Source organism: Homalodisca vitripennis, chromosome X, assembly GCF_021130785.1.
Source record: "Homalodisca vitripennis isolate AUS2020 chromosome X, UT_GWSS_2.1, whole genome shotgun sequence".
Lineage (NCBI taxonomy): Eukaryota > Metazoa > Arthropoda > Insecta > Hemiptera > Cicadellidae > Homalodisca > Homalodisca vitripennis.
Window position 1 is genome coordinate 115,703,485 of NC_060215.1, and position 19,720 is coordinate 115,723,204.

General features: G+C 33.8%; 1 protein-coding gene across 4 annotated transcripts in view; it reads left to right on the forward strand.

The window, feature by feature from the left end:
* LOC124369808 (homeotic protein antennapedia-like) overlaps window positions 1–19,720 on the forward strand; it is a 273,221-nt gene that overhangs the window by 145,628 nt on the left and 107,873 nt on the right. For 2 of the 4 annotated variants that reach the window (XM_046827915.1, XM_046827916.1), the window contains exon 3: window positions 7,379–7,412. The exons of the other annotated variants lie outside the window; for them this stretch is intronic. The gene's annotated coding sequence lies outside the window, so the exon portion shown is untranslated. The remainder of the gene's footprint in view (window positions 1–7,378; window positions 7,413–19,720) is intronic. 4 annotated transcript variants of the gene reach the window in all.

A 19,720-nucleotide genomic window follows, 5' to 3' on the forward strand; every position in this document is an offset into this window, starting at 1 on the left:
AGAAGCCCGGGCGATTTGCGAGCGATTCTCACAGTTTCAGGGCAGGAAACTGGCGTTCTATTGTTCGCTCAGGTCACCTATGTAGGAGGAGGATGAGCTGAGGTCGAATAACTTTAGGAAAGCCAAGTACTTTTTTCATAGAGTAACTTTAATATTCCATTAATATGTTGTCTATCACATTTTTTTATTGGAACAAGTGCATCTTACATCATAAGTTGATTTAATTTAATTATTTCAAATAAATTTTACTACCCTTCTCGTGCCATGAAGGATTTTAAAAGTCCTTTACATATTTATAATCTTATGCATTTTAAATACGACAGTATTTTAGTGTCATTAGAAGACAATGTAAGAGGATTCAAATATGACACAATATTCCAAACCGTAAAATCCATATATTATATTGTGTTAAAAACTGTCATTTCTGGACTGTATTATTGTAAGGATTCAGTTTCTCACCACACTTAAAAAAATGTTATGACATCTTATAGCATGTAACATTTTTTAGACATATAAAAGTATTTGTATGTTAATTTTATTTTTGTCCATGTGTAAAATGCCGTATAAATGAATAATAATGAGCTAAAAGTTAATTCTTTTACTTACACAGGTAATTTAATGTTTCTTTAGTAAATGCCGATGAAATATATTTCTGTAATATGTCGATTGTAGTTGCTATTTTTTACGTTACGCTTGGTAAACGTTAGATTGAGTCACGCATTTCTCAACACTCCAGTTGGACTCAGACCTATTTTTTGTCCACATTGAACGGTACATTAGGGGTAGCTTGGGGGTGTCGGTAAGTTTATGGCTTGTCACTGACTCCTCACTGGGCAAAAAACCGACTTCTTCGTGTACCGTTATTTGAGTGACGGCCTCAGATCGCAGCTGGGAACTTTGAGATTGAAAAGTGTGAAATCGATATGTCTTGCTCACTTCAAACCATCTGTGGAGTTTGAGCTGTAATATGGTATAATGTTGTAATCAATAAGTTGCAATTTAGCCGAGACATGCAGAGCTGGTTAGCATGATGCTTCAAGGTTCTATGAACCCCAATCACACCAGAGCCACCTATTACAAGGCATCTCAAATCTCGACGTGAAAAACTGGTTGGGAAAAATAAACCAGACCCGGTGTCATGGATAAGAAAACAGAACGCAGTCCTTTATTTTCAGACACTGCATTTCTGGACGAGATTATTTAGGAGCTGTCATTTTTAACGTACTTCTTTTTGTGTTTGGCGAAACGAAGACTATATTCCATAGACGTATATTGTTTTCCTCGCTTATAGATTTCAATCAGAGTGACCGTTTTTATCCACTGATACCTTGTACAGTACCGTCCCAGGACATGTACGGAAACATGTTTTGACTGGAAGAATTATTTAACAACCTACATTTATTTGGAGCAGATAATTTCTCAACTGCTTAGAATTACGGTTCACGACTTGAAACGCTGTTATCGCCTCTGGATACTCGGCGAATTCCTTCCCTCGGGCCCTGATTTAGGTAATCTCCCTCGACAAGGTATGGCGTAGAGTGACTTATAGCCTGCCAGCGCAAGGGTACGGTGGTATGTGTGTGGCGAGGGGGGAGGAGGGAACGCAGACAAGCAGAAAACAAAAATTCAATAATATTGTTTACCACCCTCGCTACTAAACGAGGGATGATCGCATGGACGGGTACAACGCGCGAGGCGGCATCCCCCGTGTAAGGGGCTGCAACAGCGACGGTGGTCTGTGGCATTAGTTCTACAGATTTATCCCACACTTCACTTGCTAACTTCCCGTCCTCTTGCTGGCTACTGGCGTATTTGCTGAGACCCGCAGTGTTCTACAATTGTTTGTCACGCAGAAAATACATTTCTTTACCCCTATTTCATGAATTTATATGACTTACAATTATATCGTGCATATGTAAAAACTATGTTTCTCTTTGCACATTAATAAAAAAATTATTTTTTTATTTATGTATCATATAAATAGCTCATATTTTAATATTAGATCACCGGGTAAAACGTTTAGACCACTAATGCGAATGGGAGATCTCCCATGTGTGTAACGCAATGTGTAGGTTTTTGTATTTATCCATAAAACATGTTTAGTTAATAATCTGAAAATAAAGTATACAATGTAATTAATAATGAATTTATCATAAATAATGACTGTCACTTGAAATAACCTAACGGTAACCTGAAAATTTACAAAAAGAAAGCAATATTGTTAAGAGTATACTGTTAGTACAATACAATTATAAAGAACGTGTTTCAATGTAAAATGGATGTTACAATACGCTACCTAATTTTCTACTATAAATGAGAAAATAATTTTCAGCAGAGTCCTTTAAATCGTTGTGTTTTTTAATAAACCTAACATTTGTAGAAAAAATAACACGTTTAATTTGCGTTTTAGCTAACTAAACTATGTATTTAAAAACGTGGTATTTATATCGCATATATGCTGGAATTATTTATCTTTACTATTGTACTTTTGTTAATTTAAAATAGAAATTTTCGTGTACTTATTCTATTTGTAATGGTGTAAATATTTTATTTTGCAGAACTATAATTTGAAGAATCTCACAACTATACCTCGATCTGTATAATCTATGTATTTATGATGCTGTCGTATATTTGTACTTTAGGAGTTGTTCAGTGTACATTAACATGAAGGCCGAAAATTTGTGTTTAATACGGACATTTTAGATTGCTCATAGAGCTAAGATTTCATTATATTTTAATATTAAATTCGTAGACTCGATTTAAACTAGGAATATGAGGAAAATAATATCCAAAATATTGAAATTAGAAAAATATCTTGTGAATAACCACTAAATGTACAAGATTGAAACTGTTGTTCAATATTTGATCATATATATAGTTGTATTTATTTATTTTGGGATGACTCAAAAAGAAGTAAAATTACATGTGTCTGACCACGCCAGTTCACGAATATCTAGTTTTTTAGTTACGGGTGGAAAGGGGTGAATAAAATTGGTTATTTTCTATTTGTTCTTGCCCTCCTGAGGCCCTTTCCTTCTGCTACAAATTACCTGTTGTGTCCCTGTAATTTGTACAATTGTACCCGGCAATTATCGGTCCTGAGCCGGAAATAAAGGGGCGTGGTCGGAAGTGACGTCACGCGATAAGGCTCAGCTGCTCACACGATCCGCTATTGGTCGGCGGCCACATAGTATATGGAGTATGCAAACAAATGTGGCTACTACGAGATCGACCAATGTTAAACAAACGCCATACTCCATACATCTCTCACTAACAGACCAGTGTCTGACCTTTAGTGTTAGAATCCCTGAGCATTCATTGTTGGTAACACACAGTACCTAATAATATGTATAACACTGTGTTAAATACCCAGTCCCTAAGTCAATAAAACCTATCAAGAAAAATTACAATTTTTATTAAATTAACTCGGAAATCATATATTTATATATTTATACCAATAGGTCAATAGAAAAGTTTATAACGTAAAAGAGCAATTATTAAGACTATTATTGAGTTTGTTAAATGTTCTGTTGCACCCAAAATAAGTTTGACTTATTTGGATATTTAAAATGTCAAAACCTTTACAGTCTCATATCAAGATTCAAATTATTTTTATGAAGTGTATTCATATTTAACTCCGGTGATATTAAGTTTATTTTTTAACTATTCTGAACAAATATTTTTCATTTTGTTTTATTTTGCTAATGCTCTCTTTTATTTAGTTAAACTTTGAGGATTAATATACTCTGTACTAAATAGAAATTGTTTATTTACATCGGCAAAAGTGTAACCTCGGTAAAATAGAGAGCTAAAGAAACGGAAATTTCAAAATGGCATATTATATGTGAGAAACAACAATAATCTCCTTTTATACAATAAATCTATATGTTTAAACTTATGTAGTAACATATATCTTCAGATTAATTTAGTATACAAAAGCAAATTCATGTGCACTCCTTTTACCTCGTGTATTTTCAAGGTCCCAACAGTGTTTTGTGTGTGGCGACAGAACTAGTGAAGTAACACAAATATTTAATTAGTTATTTATTAGAAAATATCGTTCGGTTATATCAACTAATAGTCATATTGATGAAGGAATAATTACAATACCTTTCCTGGAATAAACAATGAATTTAACAATGGGCGTATTGGTTCTTATAGATGTGGTTTTGCCAGACATAATATGCATAGACGATTTTGATTTATTATTTTATGAATACCAGCCTAATAAAGGTGAATGATAATGTGGTAATTCAAGGAGTAATTGTCTATATGTATATTTATCTTTTTTATAATTTTTTTCGAAGCTAAACAGTTCATTTATCCGAATTCGGTAAACAAAAACTTAAATATATTTTAATTATGAGTCACAACGAAAGTTTTATTTACAAAATATGAGGGCCGCTGAGTGTTAGGGCACTAGTTGACCGGCCAGGATGGTCTGCCGATAGTCGCATCGTTAGAAATTTAACGATCGTCCGCTAGGTGGCAGCACCGATGCGTCCCCGACTAGAGGCGATCACGGGTTGTCAAACTCGTCAGTCGTCAACCTAAGACTATTTGTATGCAATCCTCGTTAAGTAATTTATTCCGCAATTATTGCCGAGAAGACTGCACCAAGACGTTGAGCTCCTCGGACCCGCTGGATTTAATTAAACATTAATTTGTTTACCGTTCCGTTTCGGTTTCTGCGACTACGCGGCGTGATTACATGAATATTTATTAGTCCGTATGCTGAGTTTAAGTGAGGACGGTGTCGTTTTGCTGCTCAGTTTGCTGGAATGCTCGCTCTTAGCTGTTCACTGATCCGGTGTCGTCTCATTGAAACAAAACTAGTTTTTCTAAGAACCCTACAAAAACGAATGTGTCCCGTATAGAATAAATATATCAACAATACAAACAAACACACACACACACACACACACACACACACACACACACACACACACACACACACACACAAGCGCTTGTCGCCCACGTCTTAACTAACCATACTTTACTGTCTATTGCCACCATTATTGGCAGTATTACATTACGTGTATTGTAAATCCCAAAATGTGCGAAATTACAAGACAACGCATGTGATACTACTGTAATTAATGTTAATGTAATAAATTGTTTCAGATTGTTTAGTACATATATTTTCTAAGTTTATAGTTTAAAAAATTGATAGTGTGTTATATTTAGCAGCCTACTACAACACGAAAATCACAAAACTGTATGCCTAAAATGTTAACTCCACACTCACATATATCGTATATAAACTTTCCAAATGAGCATTTACACACGTTTTAAAATAAATAAAGATATTATCAAAATTGTTAGCTAGTGATATTTGTTTCGTGCTTTTGGGGTACAGCTCATAAGACAATTTCAGTGGAGAGCTTCTTTTCCTGCAAAAACCTTAATTTCCTGCTATTAATTTTTGTTCTTTTGCAATGAATCTTTAATCCATTGACTAAAAGATGTATTGGGAAGAAAGGTTTAGCCCCACTCCATCTGGTGAAATACGTTTTATTCTTATATGTGTAGTATAGAAATACAACACAAAGTATTTCTGTTCACCCCTTAACTTTTTAATCGTGTACTGTGACTCAGGCATAGACCTCAATTATAAACTCAACAATCCACCAGGAACAGTGCCGGGACTGGTTTTACTTATACAGTAAAACTAAGAATAAACCATGTTTTTAGTGATTTTTACTTTTCAATGTTTCTCTATTTTTCTCCCATTGAATGAATGGTCGAGGAAGTGAATTTCAATCAAAATAACAGACATCCGAAGGGTAGCAGAAGTGCTCATTCACTAAATGGTGAATGTTACGAGTACGAGCATAGTAAAAGCCACGTGTAAAACACGTGGAGACCGTGTAAACAGTGGGCAGATCATGAATGAGTTAAACAGCCTGTTGAGTCAGGTTATGTTCGCAATTTGTACCTCATAAAAACAGCCATTTGGCTGAGAACCGCTCTTTAATAACAGTCATTTGTTGCGCGCCGTAATATTCAACTTTTATTGCCTCTGTTGGTAGTTAGCCGAGTTTCCGCTTGAGCGCCTCGCTCTCCTGTAGTGCTGCTTTCTGCCGTGGGGCAGCGCTGGCACCGATCTATCGCCGGAAACTGTGTGAACATAGTAGTTATTGTGGTCGTTCATTTAATGCAGGGTTTTAAATATTAAGTGTTAAATTTAATCGCATTAATATATTTTGTTAATATTATAATTAATAATTATATGATTATGTAAAGCAATACACTGTTGCATGAAATATTGTTAATGAAAATTGTAATACAAAATAATAAGTAATAAAAATGTTTTATACACATCATACTGTAACAAGGTGAAGGTAGAGCCCAAAGTAACAACTAAGTTGTCAAACTGTAAAAATAGCATCCAATGTGTATATTAGGTGAATCTTTCGTTTCACGGTGTGTTAGAATAAGTAGACTATGTGTTGACATCGCAGTTGCATTCACATTTGCCGAGCTCCTCGAGAAGAAAAGTCAGCTCCTGAGACGATCCTTACACTAATTACCGACTCTTAGATTTTTGCGACCGAAAGGGAGGCCCTCTGCCACAGCCCTGCAGCTCTGAATATTTATAGATATTTGTGGGGTGTCTTCCACCCGACTTGTTCCCCGTAGATTCATGCATAAATTCATCTGACGAGATCCCGGCTCAACCCCGCCAAATACAATTCATGCATTTTAAGCGCCATGAATATTCATGTTAGTACGAGTACCGCGTCATGGCGATAGGTAGCGGCACCGGCAAGGCGCTCAGGATTATAGCGGGCGCTTCCTAGATCCCACGGTCCTATACCTGAGCTTACATTCCAATTAGGGGCGTAATTCCTTAGGATTATTCCTTTTATAAAACGTTAAGTTCTTCCTTAAAATTTGTACCTACGTCGACCAATCATATAAATTCAAGATTTAAGATGGAGTTCAAAAGTTGAATTGTGAAACCTTATTATCCACTAATAAAATTATCCCATTCCGCACTGTTATACTCAATTCGGCTGTAAATCTAATATTTTCACATATTTAGAATACTACTTGTCCAAATAATTCGTACCCAAATACTAAACAAATGTCAGTATTTGAAGGATACTGGAGGAAAAGAGGAATACCAAACCATTTTTTTCCACGCTCTAAGTGCCACACAGTGGGGCTTTACGCAGGCTACAAATTCAGGTAGCAAACTTGAAACAAGAAATACAGAGAGTCAAAACAAATCAATAAAAAAAAACAAACAAGATTTTAAAAGTTATGTCTTCTAATATTAGTAAACGCCGTCAATCTACTTCCTCAAGCTGTACTCTTTATTTGTAAATACATAATTTACTGAATGTTTAAAACAATTCTTGGTGTTTTACAGGTATGAAATCGCATAACTTTGTTGCAATACGTTGGTGAGTACACATTACATCTATATTTTAACTTTTTAAACTAGTTTTAATTTCACGTTAGAACTGTATAGCATAACATAAAATATTAAGTACTTTTTCAAGTAATAAAAGTTAGAGAATCACAGTTTTTATTAAATATAATAATAATAATCATTCATAATAATATACTGACCTTCTAGTAGATATAATTATTTGGTACAGACTGAATAAACCAATAGCCTAAACAAGAATTAAAATAATTGCTACTAATTAAAATAACAAATCTTGAATAATGTAAAAATGATTAAGTCTTACAAAATGTGAATAACATTTCTAGAAATGTATACATACATAGTGTTTTGAATACTAAATTCATATATAAGTGTAATACAGTAGGCTATATTTATAAATAGTTAGTAATTTAAAATTAATTATATAACAACTAGAACCCCTTAAGTTTAATATGGAATAAAAAACTCATTAAGTAAATAATATCATTTAAATATGTAACCAAATATATTAAAGTGTCCAAGGCCTTGTTTGGTTAAGGACCAATAAAGATTTATCTATTATTTACGTAATATAAAAGATATATTAATTCATTAAATTGATTTAATATGTTTAAATTTTAAAATATTTTTAATGGAATTCTTTTTATGGAGTGTTGTGAATATTTTTGACATTCTCATAATGTTACCATTACATGTAACATAGATTGGGTTTACTAATGATATACCGTAAGTAAAAATTGATATGCTTATTTTACTACCATTATGGAACTATAATATATGCGAGGAGGGAACTTACCCTGGAACTCAGCAACGCTCACAGAAGCTCCAGTGGCCCCGGGGGTTAGACATAGAAGTGACGACTCTATCTACGGGAAGCACCACTACCGGGCAGGCGGGCCCCTCTCGAGCGAAAGTTGCCCAATTTTGGCCCACTCTTCGACAGATTTATGTGTTTAGGTGAAAGCTGCTCCTGGATTTGCCATTGTTCGCTATGCCGTTATTGTTGCCTTACGCAAAAAGGTCCTTTGTTGGTTTTATGGACGTCAAATTCTCAATTCCGTTACACTTTCCTAAAGCGTCGTGGAATAAAAGTTGGCTTGAGTCATTTAATATCACAGTTTATTTAGATATTTCCGACGCCAAGAGGCTTCCTATAGGAAGAGAAAATTTGTAATAATTATCATTGATACCATTTCCCTATCCTTTATAATGAATACGAAAAATATTCTTCATCTAAACGCATCATGAGATAACACATGATAGAATAAAATGCAGATTTAGAAATTTCGGTGTACTTCAATATAGCAAACATTTTCTTCAACTATTTCATCTCAGTTCAAACTTTTCAGTACAAAAAAAACCAAATAGTTTTCTTATTTTTTTCGTGCATTTGTAGCTTAGTTTTATTTATTTATTACTTCCTGTTTAGATCCGCTCAAAGGCGCATGAGAACTGGCAGAATAAGTTTACAAAAGGGATCGGATTCCCCTTTTTTTACAAATAAAAGAAAGGAAACATTTCAAAATAGTACCAATGCCTATCGGCCTGAATATTGATGTATTGAACTATAAAATGATGTATGAATTTATTTACATAGTTGGGTAGGTTGTCAATTTAAGTCTGTTTTTAAGTATAAGAGCTAATAGAATTCCATAAATACTTTACCAACTAGTAAGTAAACAATTGTGATTTAACTATATTAGATATACTATTAATTTGATAAACACAAACTTACACTTATTTTGTTGTTCACGTCAATAGTATAAATGGTTTTAAATTACAATTATCGCATTTTTTAAGTTTCTTACGGTAACGATCGCAAACCATTGCAAATCATCCTTTATTATATTTGAGAGTTGTAGAAATGCTACTTTCATGGTGGTGGAAGCAGTTTCGTGATTTCGAGCAGTCCGTGAAGTACCAGTTCACTGACCGAGTACGATAAAAATTAGCAGGCAATGGCGGACAAAAAGTGTTCTCTAAATAAATAATGACTCTCGGCAGTATTCTCCGATGACCGACAATTACGAGCTTTTATAGCGAAGCATGACTCATATGATGACGCATCAGGGTACGCTCAGCCCGCCGACTAGGACTACCCCCGCCCTGTATCAAACCCCCTCCCCCTGCAGAGGGTGATTGAGGGGAGTTTAAATGGCAACTGTGGGAGTTCACAGCTGATCGGGAGTATGGCTGTTCTGTTTGCGTGACTAGCCTCCCCCAACTTTTCTCTCTCAGCCCACCAAGGAAAAGTTTTTGTATTAAATTTTAACTCTAAGCGATTAAAACTCAGTGTGCGTTTATAGTTGACGGAGCAGTTTAAGTATTACATAACACATACTAAAAAAATTATAATTCTTTATATTTTTGTGGACGTTAGGGAGAATCCTTGGAAAGTCTTGAAAACTTAGGAAGTATATAAGTGCAATGCATTTGGCTCTGAGTAGGGATACAATAGTATTTTCCTTTACACTACACTTTTTTGATATTATTTAATTAACGGCGTAAGCAAAATGCTTCTAGCTTGTCCAAAATACTAAATGGTAAAGGTTGAAGCCAAATTTCACGTATTTCTTCAGTTTCGCCTATATAAAACTACAAGACGCCATTATCAGTCACTTATTATGAGAAAATGAGACCTACCAGGAAAATTTCAGCTGCCAAGTAGAACATACTGCATTCGTTATATTTGTGAGATGATTTTAATGTAATCTCACATTTTTCAATTATCTGTGTACTCTAGCTACAATGTTTTATTTGTTTAATATGAGATTTCTTCCAAAATCGTTTGTAGCTCGTTAACAACGTTCTTTATCAGAATTGTCAGAACCTGTATTAATTAAATGTTTTTTGAGAGGAGTTCCTGAATGCTACGTCATTGCATGGCAACAGTTTGTATGAATGTTTTTATACAATTATGTATTAATGTGTTGATTTTTCACACTGGCTGAAATCAAATAAGTTTAAAATTTGGAAGGAGGAAAATTTTTTAAAGCATTTTAGAGGAATCACTCAGTATATCTGTATAAAAACGGTGATAAAAACAATGCAGTGATTACGGAGATATATCTCTCCTAAAGAATAGATACAGGAATTTTCAAAAATAATTTAATAACGGACTAGTAGGTACACAATTGAAATTGATATAAATGCTTGTCGCAACAGAGGAAGTATTAACATTTACTCTTTAATATTCAAGAAAAAACCACTGAGACTTAAAAGTGTAACATTGGTTTATTTCATGGTTTTGTATTTCAGGTTAATGCAGAACGAATAAACATACCTGTTGCTTTTCATTGCCCTACCAAACCTACACATCATACTAACGTGATCAATACGCTAAACAGTCGGAAATAGTGGCGCATATGCCGAGAGTCGTACGGACTATTAAATAAAAGGTTAATTGCTGTGCAAAGTTTAACAGGCAATTAAAGCACCCTTACTACCATAAACATCTGTGGCTAAAGCCTGACGAGTAGTATGCTCCCTAGCGGCAAATTATCCGATAAAATCAATTGCATCCTCACTCGTAATTAGGGAGGGTTCCGGTAGATAGAGTTACTGGTGAGTTGTAAACTATATACTCAGTGTCTGGCCGGTTGTTTTCTGCCGAGCACCCCAGGGTATATAGTCCCAGCAGATTTGACATTCTGCGATGTAATGGGTACTCAGATACTTGCAAGTGTTAATATTAAGGGTTTAATTTGTTTTTAATTTTATTTATTTATTCATGAACGTTTAACATAAATTGAATAATATAATTATCAATATAGCAGAACGAAACACTAATTTAAGTTATAGTTTATGATAACATAACGTAACATAACATTATTGAGGTATCTAAACTAATTATAAATGCTATATAATATTATGAACAGAATAGAATAGTAAACTTGCAAAATAACAGGAGTACATAGCTTGCAACACTTGACTTGCAAAGTCAATAAAAAATATTGTATTTATTGCAAAGTATTGTACAGTGTGTAACGTACTTTTGTATACAATGAACTACTCAAATTGGTCTGAAACATTTTCTATTGTCATTCTTTTCTTTAGTTTTCTTAAACTATCATTAAGAAGACTCTTCTTTTTAAAAGAAAAGCAATACATTTTAAACCCTTTCTTTGAGACTTAAGACTCAGTTTTTTAATACAATACACCTCTATACTCTCTTTATCGAGTGACGCTCACCTATGCAAGACACTAGAATAGATGAACCATTTTATAAGACATGAAAATTATTTTCGCTCTCAAATTTATTTATAGGTGTCATTTATAGGTTCACATTGACAGCGGGTACTAATGATCCATGTTGAATTAATTACAATGCTAGTATACCCTCAGAGATAAAACATAATAAGTAACTTACGTACAGCATCTTTAACAATCATAGAGGAAAGTGTGTGTGACAAAGTGCTATATAGAATCAAGTTGGGAGAAATGACATTTTACATTTTCAAGAAATTTTTCTTGAATTTCTTCAAGTTTATTGGCTTATTTATTTTAGGTGGTATTATAACAAAAATATTTTCATTTCTTTATTTCCACTCTTTCACTTAAACATCACGTTGTTTAGAACTAACAACGTTAAGGTTAATGTTTTATCACTGAATAGCGCTTATACATTGTATAGCACGTCTTTGTAACCTAGACTATAATTGTAAGAATGTTAACTATTATTATAGTTTTTACTATGTTATACGTTTTTAACATTTTGTTTTAAGGCTGAAAACCTAAGCTTCTTAATAAAGGCTCTTGTAAAAGATCAAACGAAATTAAATAATTGTGCCCATTCTCTAACCGGAAAAGAAAACAACAATCGGTTCAATTTATGTATTTATGATAAATAGTTAAAAATATTAACGATTTTACTTATTACAAAATGCATCTAAATTTTATAAATTAAATTTACCATCAAATGAAGAATTCGTACAGGATGGTCATACAACTTTTTCAATATTTGGTATTATAAAATAATATATAGAATGATGAACCCTACAAATAACATCTTTCACTCACCAATCACAATGTCTATTTATAATATAAGGGGAACAGTGTCCACATTTGTGTAATGATTCCTTTAATAAATATAATATTTTTATAAAATATAATGAATTATTTTATTTTAATTAAGTAAGGCTCCTGAACACAAACAGCCTGGTCGCACTGACACTACTGTATTAGTTTTTTTATATCGATATTTACAACATACATACATATTTTATACTATATAAATAGTCATACAAACAAATAAATGCCTGTTAAGCCTCTGATACAGGTTCAGATGTTAATTTATTTCGTTGAAGAATATTCATACAGATCAGGATATCTATTGAGGTATATTTTTCCGTTTATAAGGTTTGCATTTCCTCTGATTGTTCCTATATGCAGGCAACCCGTGCAAGCCGAGGAACGTTTCATGATTGAGGTCCACAGTACTCACGGAACGCGATTAAACGATTCGTCAACCCGAACAAAATTTATTTGTGGGATGACATTTCGGATGAGCATTGCGATGACATTTGATCAGTCCGTTGTTGACATTAGCTGATCGTACGGTCTCCGGCTCAAATGCCATTCTCCCACCCTCCAACTCTTTGTTCACCTCCGTCCGTCCGCACGTCGGGCTCTGTCCGGGTGATGGATGGGGCGGGTCCCCGAACAACGACCATTTTGGGAGTCGCCCGCGTGGGTGCTCTCGGCGGAAGTCGTCTTTGTATTTTAATTCTAATCAATTTGCATGTCGCCGGGAATTTGTAGCAGGATGTATCCGACCGCTTTGTTTGCTCAGTGGATTTTAGTTGCGGTCACCCACTATTAGAGTTATGATATCTAGTTAGTGTAATATCTTAAAAGAAAGGTGCTAAGCCAATTTATAATTGCTGTAATCTTATCGTCTTGAGTGAGTCATCATATGTCTCCTCAACTAAGCTGTCTGAGGGATTTCCTCCCTCCGACAGTCTTGAAGTGATCGGATTCTGTACAGGTACGCCTTAAACTTCATCTGCCTGATGGTTGAGCTCAGTGATAGTTGATGATTTGGAGATAATCTCCAGGTACTAAGAGGCTACAGAGATTTAACAAAGGGCAATTTTATACAGTATAGGTCTCACGTGGTTGATCCGACGGAGGATCAGGTAGGATAGTGAGGGGCGGGGATGATAAAGATGAGTGCGAAAACATGTTTCAAGATGAAACACAATATGTGACACAGGCACATGGTGAAAACTACAAAGTACAAGGTATTTTTCATTTGTCTGTATATTGGGTTTAATATTTCTAGGATACCTACTTTCGAGGTAAAAAAGTATTTAACAAGTGAACAATGTTGTCCAAATTTATTTTAAAGTGGTATGCTTCATAGGTGCATATACAAATTAAGTGATATCTATACAAAATAAGGGTAGATAGTCTATTACTCTATACTTTAAATCTCTTCAAAGTTGATATAGACGAGATTCGTAATAAACATCAAATAACGTGGACGTTGTCGCTACGTCTACAGTTTTATGATCCCCAGTGTATTTATGGATCCATTAACAAGTGAGAATCTCGTATGTGTATTTAACATTTCAGATTATGTGAAAACAATAAACATGTACAATAAACTGTACCAGAACACCCACATTGTAACATTTTTAGTGTCCCTTAACCTTGTCGCAAATAATCCTAAATTCACTGTATGATATGAACCAAATCTGAAAGATCTAAATGTTTAACGTAGATACAGAAAGGTTGACGCTAAGAATAACGAAATAATGGCCCGGAGTGGAATATCAAATCCAAACACTCTAACACAATACACAGGATACAAATACGGTTAATTAAACTAGCTGCGTCTGGAAATTAATCCAATTATTTGGTAACCCGGGAAACAACAATTCAGTTTCCAAGCCTGTCTCTCCGGGGGGCACCAGCTGATATAAAAGGTGAAATGGGATTGGACATGCGTCAATTATTGTTTATGTCCTCCAATCAGTTAATTGGCCACCCAGTAATTGGATACCAATTATCCGAGTAGGGCTCACTGTAGTGGACGCCATCACTGCAGTACATACATACAGTACTGCCTACACCGTCACTATGCAGAGAATCCGCCTTTAACCGGCCAATTTAATTATGGTTAGTTTATAGTAACAGTAGTTATGCTAATTAAATTCTTTGTCCTTGGTATACATTTTACAATAACGTAAAACAAAACAAATTAGTTATTTATCGTTTATTGCACTGACAAACAAAGAAAGTCAACATTTTGTTCATTGAGTTTTTCTTTGTAATTCAATGTTATTATACCATGAATATTTACGAATTACATCGTTTTATGGATCAGCCTATAAAAGAACAACTCCGTGAGTTATTTCTTCATCATAGAAGGATTACTATAAGTATGAAATATGTTTTAAGGATAGTTATTTGGATCATTAGCATCACACCTTCATTCACTATGAAGAAGTAAGAGATTCAGAGCTATCTGAAATTTACAGTTTACTTTTGAATATTATGGAAAGGATTTTAAAATGAGTCCTTAGTTAATACTTTAACAGTTTCTCTGCTAAATCCGGAAAATTCTTCCATTACCTCTGGTTCTAGGTATACTCAACTTCCACCTTGACATATCGTGTAACCAATTTGTTTCGTATTTTAATTTCAGAAGACTTATTACAATAGGTTACTTTTGGAACATCCATGTTATAGTGATGATCAAACTTCCTTGTGGCTGAAATAACAATGAAGGATAGATCTGGGACATCTTAATTAATTTGAAATTCCCACTCATCGGCCATGTGTCCGTAGTTCACTAACTCGCAGTCGACACCAACTCTCGGCATCACTACCATCCTCCAATCCTCTGTCACCATCCTGCCGCTTGCTTCATCTCCAGTCACAACAACATCGTCCTCCATAAATCGCGGACCTGTCTCCCGTTATTTTTAGTTCCTGCGGCCCGTGAGAGTTCGTCCATGTGCTGGTGAGAGACGGGTATAATTTATAGCACCTCATATGCCCTCGATTCGTCGCCGTGCAATAGTTTCCACTGTTTCTAATTATCTCTGGTTTACTTCTAATTCTAACGTATATATAGAATCTCAGTAGTCCGTTATGTGGCTTACAGCATCGTAATCGTCAATTTAGATTATGTGAAAGAAAAATAAAATCCATCTAGGAACTTATTAGAATTAATTGACAACGTTCAATGAGAAATAATTTTTTTAGATTGTAGTGTGAAACATATCTTCGCAAGCCTGTCCGTTCTGCTTTATTACTCGTCATGAATGTAATGAGATCTGAAGTAATAATATGAATACTAGAGTTATCGCAAAATAGTAATATTCTATACTCATACGAAGTTTAAACAATGTATCTTTGGCCCAAGTACATAAACAACAGTTTATTTGTCACAACTGAGACTGTCAATGATATGTCACTTACTATAGCTTAGTAGTCTAGAGTACTAGAGTTTAGAATAGAGTACTCGATACTATAGTAACAGAGTAGGATATTAGGTAGAGTAGGTTAAGTAGGCTGTATTGGCTGCTATCTTGATTTTATGCCCATAAGAACAATTCTTTAATTTGCACTTTCCCAACATGTATTAATCGTATAATTAGAGATGTCTCATGGAAAGATATAATTCATTTGTACCAAATGATTCAAAGTATTTAGATATTTTTAATAATTGATAACAAATTACAAATCGCACAAAAACAAAAAAGATTGTGAATACGTTTTAATGACATCATGTGACAAATGTATCAGTACAGCGCTTGATTCTTAAGAAAACATTAAATAAATTTGACATACAAGTCATTAAGGTTTATTATCAATCTAAATATTGGTTACCTATAAACGACCAAGTAATATCAATGGTTTTTGTGATCTTCAAACACTAAAGACAGGTCAAAGAATGATCCAGAAAATCATGATCAAAATTAAATAAATTTCAAATGTCACATGAATATAGGCCTAACTTGTTGTGTTAGTTGTTTGCAACTAACTGAGAAAACAAGTATTTTTCATAAATGTATGTCACACTGACATGTAAATCTACGATCATATAAAACATAACCAAACAATTTTGGTCGTTTTAGACCAGACTGTTCAGAACCCATTACTAAGAAGAATATATTTATATAACTGTCGAATTTATAAAGTCGTCTAACCCACCCTAGTATGCGTATTTGGTATTCATTTGTCTCATTCGTGTTTATAAGACAAATGCGTCTCGTTTGACAATGTTATGGCTTTATTTTAGTTATAATTTATGTTTATGAAAACAACAATATTTATTTAAGGATGCTGTGAGTTCAGGGTATTTTTTATTTAATATTACGTCTACTAAAAATATAACGGCTCTACATTTACAATTTCAAACGACTTTAAGCGTAAAACTTCAATAAATCAGGAATACAAGAGATAGGAAATGTGAATAAGTTAAGCTCTTTGATGAATACATTTTTATATTAACAGTGGTAATATTTTTCCAATATAACATTCGGTATGTTTTGTATAAATTTATTTGTCTGAATGTATTTTTGATGCTAACTTAGAATTTATACATTCTGTATTTATTACTCTTTAATTACGCTTTATGGTTTTCCAAAACTCCGGGACTACTTGTTTTATAAAGTAGTAGTACTGGTGGGCCATGTATGTTTATATTCACCTATACAACTTAAGACGTTCAATTCATCGTAAAGTTGATGTTGAAAATGATGAAATGTCACTGGAATCAGAAACACTTTCTAATTGCCATTGTTTATGAATCGCATTGGTCGTATTGACTTGTGTTCTATAACAATAATTTTAAACAGGCATATCGATTCCAACCCATTCATATCGAGTCAATTGTCGATCCAAGGTGTATATGCGTCAAATATATATTTCAATTATAATAAATTTCGATACTGCTCTTATTTCTTACTCATATCGATTCCAACCCATTCATATCGAGTCAATTGTCGATCCAAGGCGTATATGCGTCAAATATATATTTTAATTAATAATAAATTTCGATACTGCTCTTATTTCTTACTCATATCGATTCCAACCCATTCATATCGAGTCAATTGTCGATCCAAGGCGTATATGCGTCAAATATATATTTTAATTAATAATAAATTTCAATACTGCCCTTATTTCTTACTCATATCGATTCCAACCCATTCATATCGAGTCAATTGTCGATCCAAGGCGTATATGCGTCAAATATATATTTTAATTAATAATAAATTTCAATATTGCCCTTATTTCTTACTCATATCGATTCCAACCCATTCATATCGAGTCAATTGTCGATCCAAGGCGTATATGCGTTAAATATATATTTTAATTAATAATAAATTTCAATACTGCTCTTATTTCTTACTCTGATAAATGAAAAATGTGAACGGTTAAACTTTAAGTTTGGTTTATATTTTAGAGGCGACAAACCACCGAAACCGGGTGCAGCGATAGTACAAGGATCTCATAAAGATAATCTCTGAACTTTGGGGACTTCCTCATGACTTTTTACAGGCTTCATAGGGTGAGCCAGAGAGTGCAGAGACTGTGATTCGTCCTACTGAGCAAGGTTAAGCACAGAGACACATGCCGGTGTCTTGCAGGCCAGTTGAATTATGAGCTTCATGACCTTGTACAATGAAATGCGAAGCTCTTGGTGATGTAGATGTAGAAATGAGTATAATCACCTTGAGGAAGGCTTTGTACAACTTTGTGACCAGTCGAGGGTTCCATGTGATTCTTTATTTGGTTCGGAAAATTACTAATTAATAACGAATCTCAAACGAAAGTGGCATACAGATGTGATACAGAAGCATGTAATTTGTGCTAATTTCTGTTCACCCCTTGCTCTGATTACCCCCCTCAACCGACAACCATTTAGTCATTTATGTATATATACGGATATCTTTTTAATAATAAAAATCCACATATCATACAAATAGCTATCGTTTGATGACAGGTGGACTATAGGGCTTGGCTGGACCTACAGTCCCCAGGATTACATTGTTAGCACATCCACCCAATCGCCAATTTACGACATTGTTTAAAAAAAAAAAACTGTCACGAAGCCCCCCAGAAAGGGACGGAGAAAATTGCTAGGAGTATAAATATTTGGCCGGGTGTCGATAATGACACGCTAGCAGTCGGAATGTAGGGGGAATGCAGAGATAGGAATCTCAGATAACTATTGGAGTTACTGTACAAGTAGGAACATGCGATCCTACCGTAACCACAGACCCATGCTGTACTATATAACACGAGATTGTGTTTGTACTTAAGTACACCAATAACAAATATTTTAGACTACTGGACACTATTTGTGATTTTAAAAACAAACCCAATATTTATAACATATAAACTTTGTTTGCATTATGTACTAAAAATAGTGTTTGCATTGAGTTAAGAAGTAAAAATACGGCACAAAATTAAAAGCGTTTAGTGTTTGTTTCATATTGTAAGTTTTTACTACTGATCTCTGTAACATTCAATATACATCTCAACCTTTTATTAGTGTGAAACCGTTAAGGAATATTTGCTTTTTTCTTACTATTTGAAAGCTGAAAATGTGTTACTAAAATAAGGGTTACTCAAATTGGCACTTTTTATCCTAAAAGAATATTGCCAGTGGAATTTGAAACAGTAGAAATAGAAAATAATTCCTTTCTTTATTTTATGTGAGAAGATTTTAAAGACATATTTTAAAAATGGAATCGTATATTTAGACTGCTTAGTATAACAAATACGGACTAGTCAACCTAGTTTTGTCATTTTGCATCAGATTTGCATGCGTATTCCCGAAGGTAATTTTTTTATAAGAACCGAAGGTATATACTTTATTATGTAGGCCTAATATGATCGCACAGTATGGATAATTCACTTTCCACGATAGTTAAACTAAAATACAATTTAAATTTAATGTTTTAACATTGTAGTAAATATTTGTAAACTACTTTTTGTCAGATACTTTTATTATTTGTTACTCAATAAAATTGATCTTTTAGGGAGAGTAAAATAATTATCCCTTCCGTCTGTCTCTCTTAAGTCCTTTAGACCAAGTTTGCATTTCATCACTAGAAAAAATATTTTACTTAAAAATAAATATCAAAAATTAAATGTTTAAAATAAATTGTAGTTTTTGAAATTGTGCGTTCAATGAACCAGCATGCTAAAAGCATATTTTAAGTGGTTATCCTGGGTATTATCAATAATTTATAGTTATGAAAATTATTATCGGAGCAATGAAACCCACAATTTAAATAAGTTCGCCGCCACAAGTGAAGGTGTAAAGGACACATTAGGCGCACATTTAGTGGGGTAGAG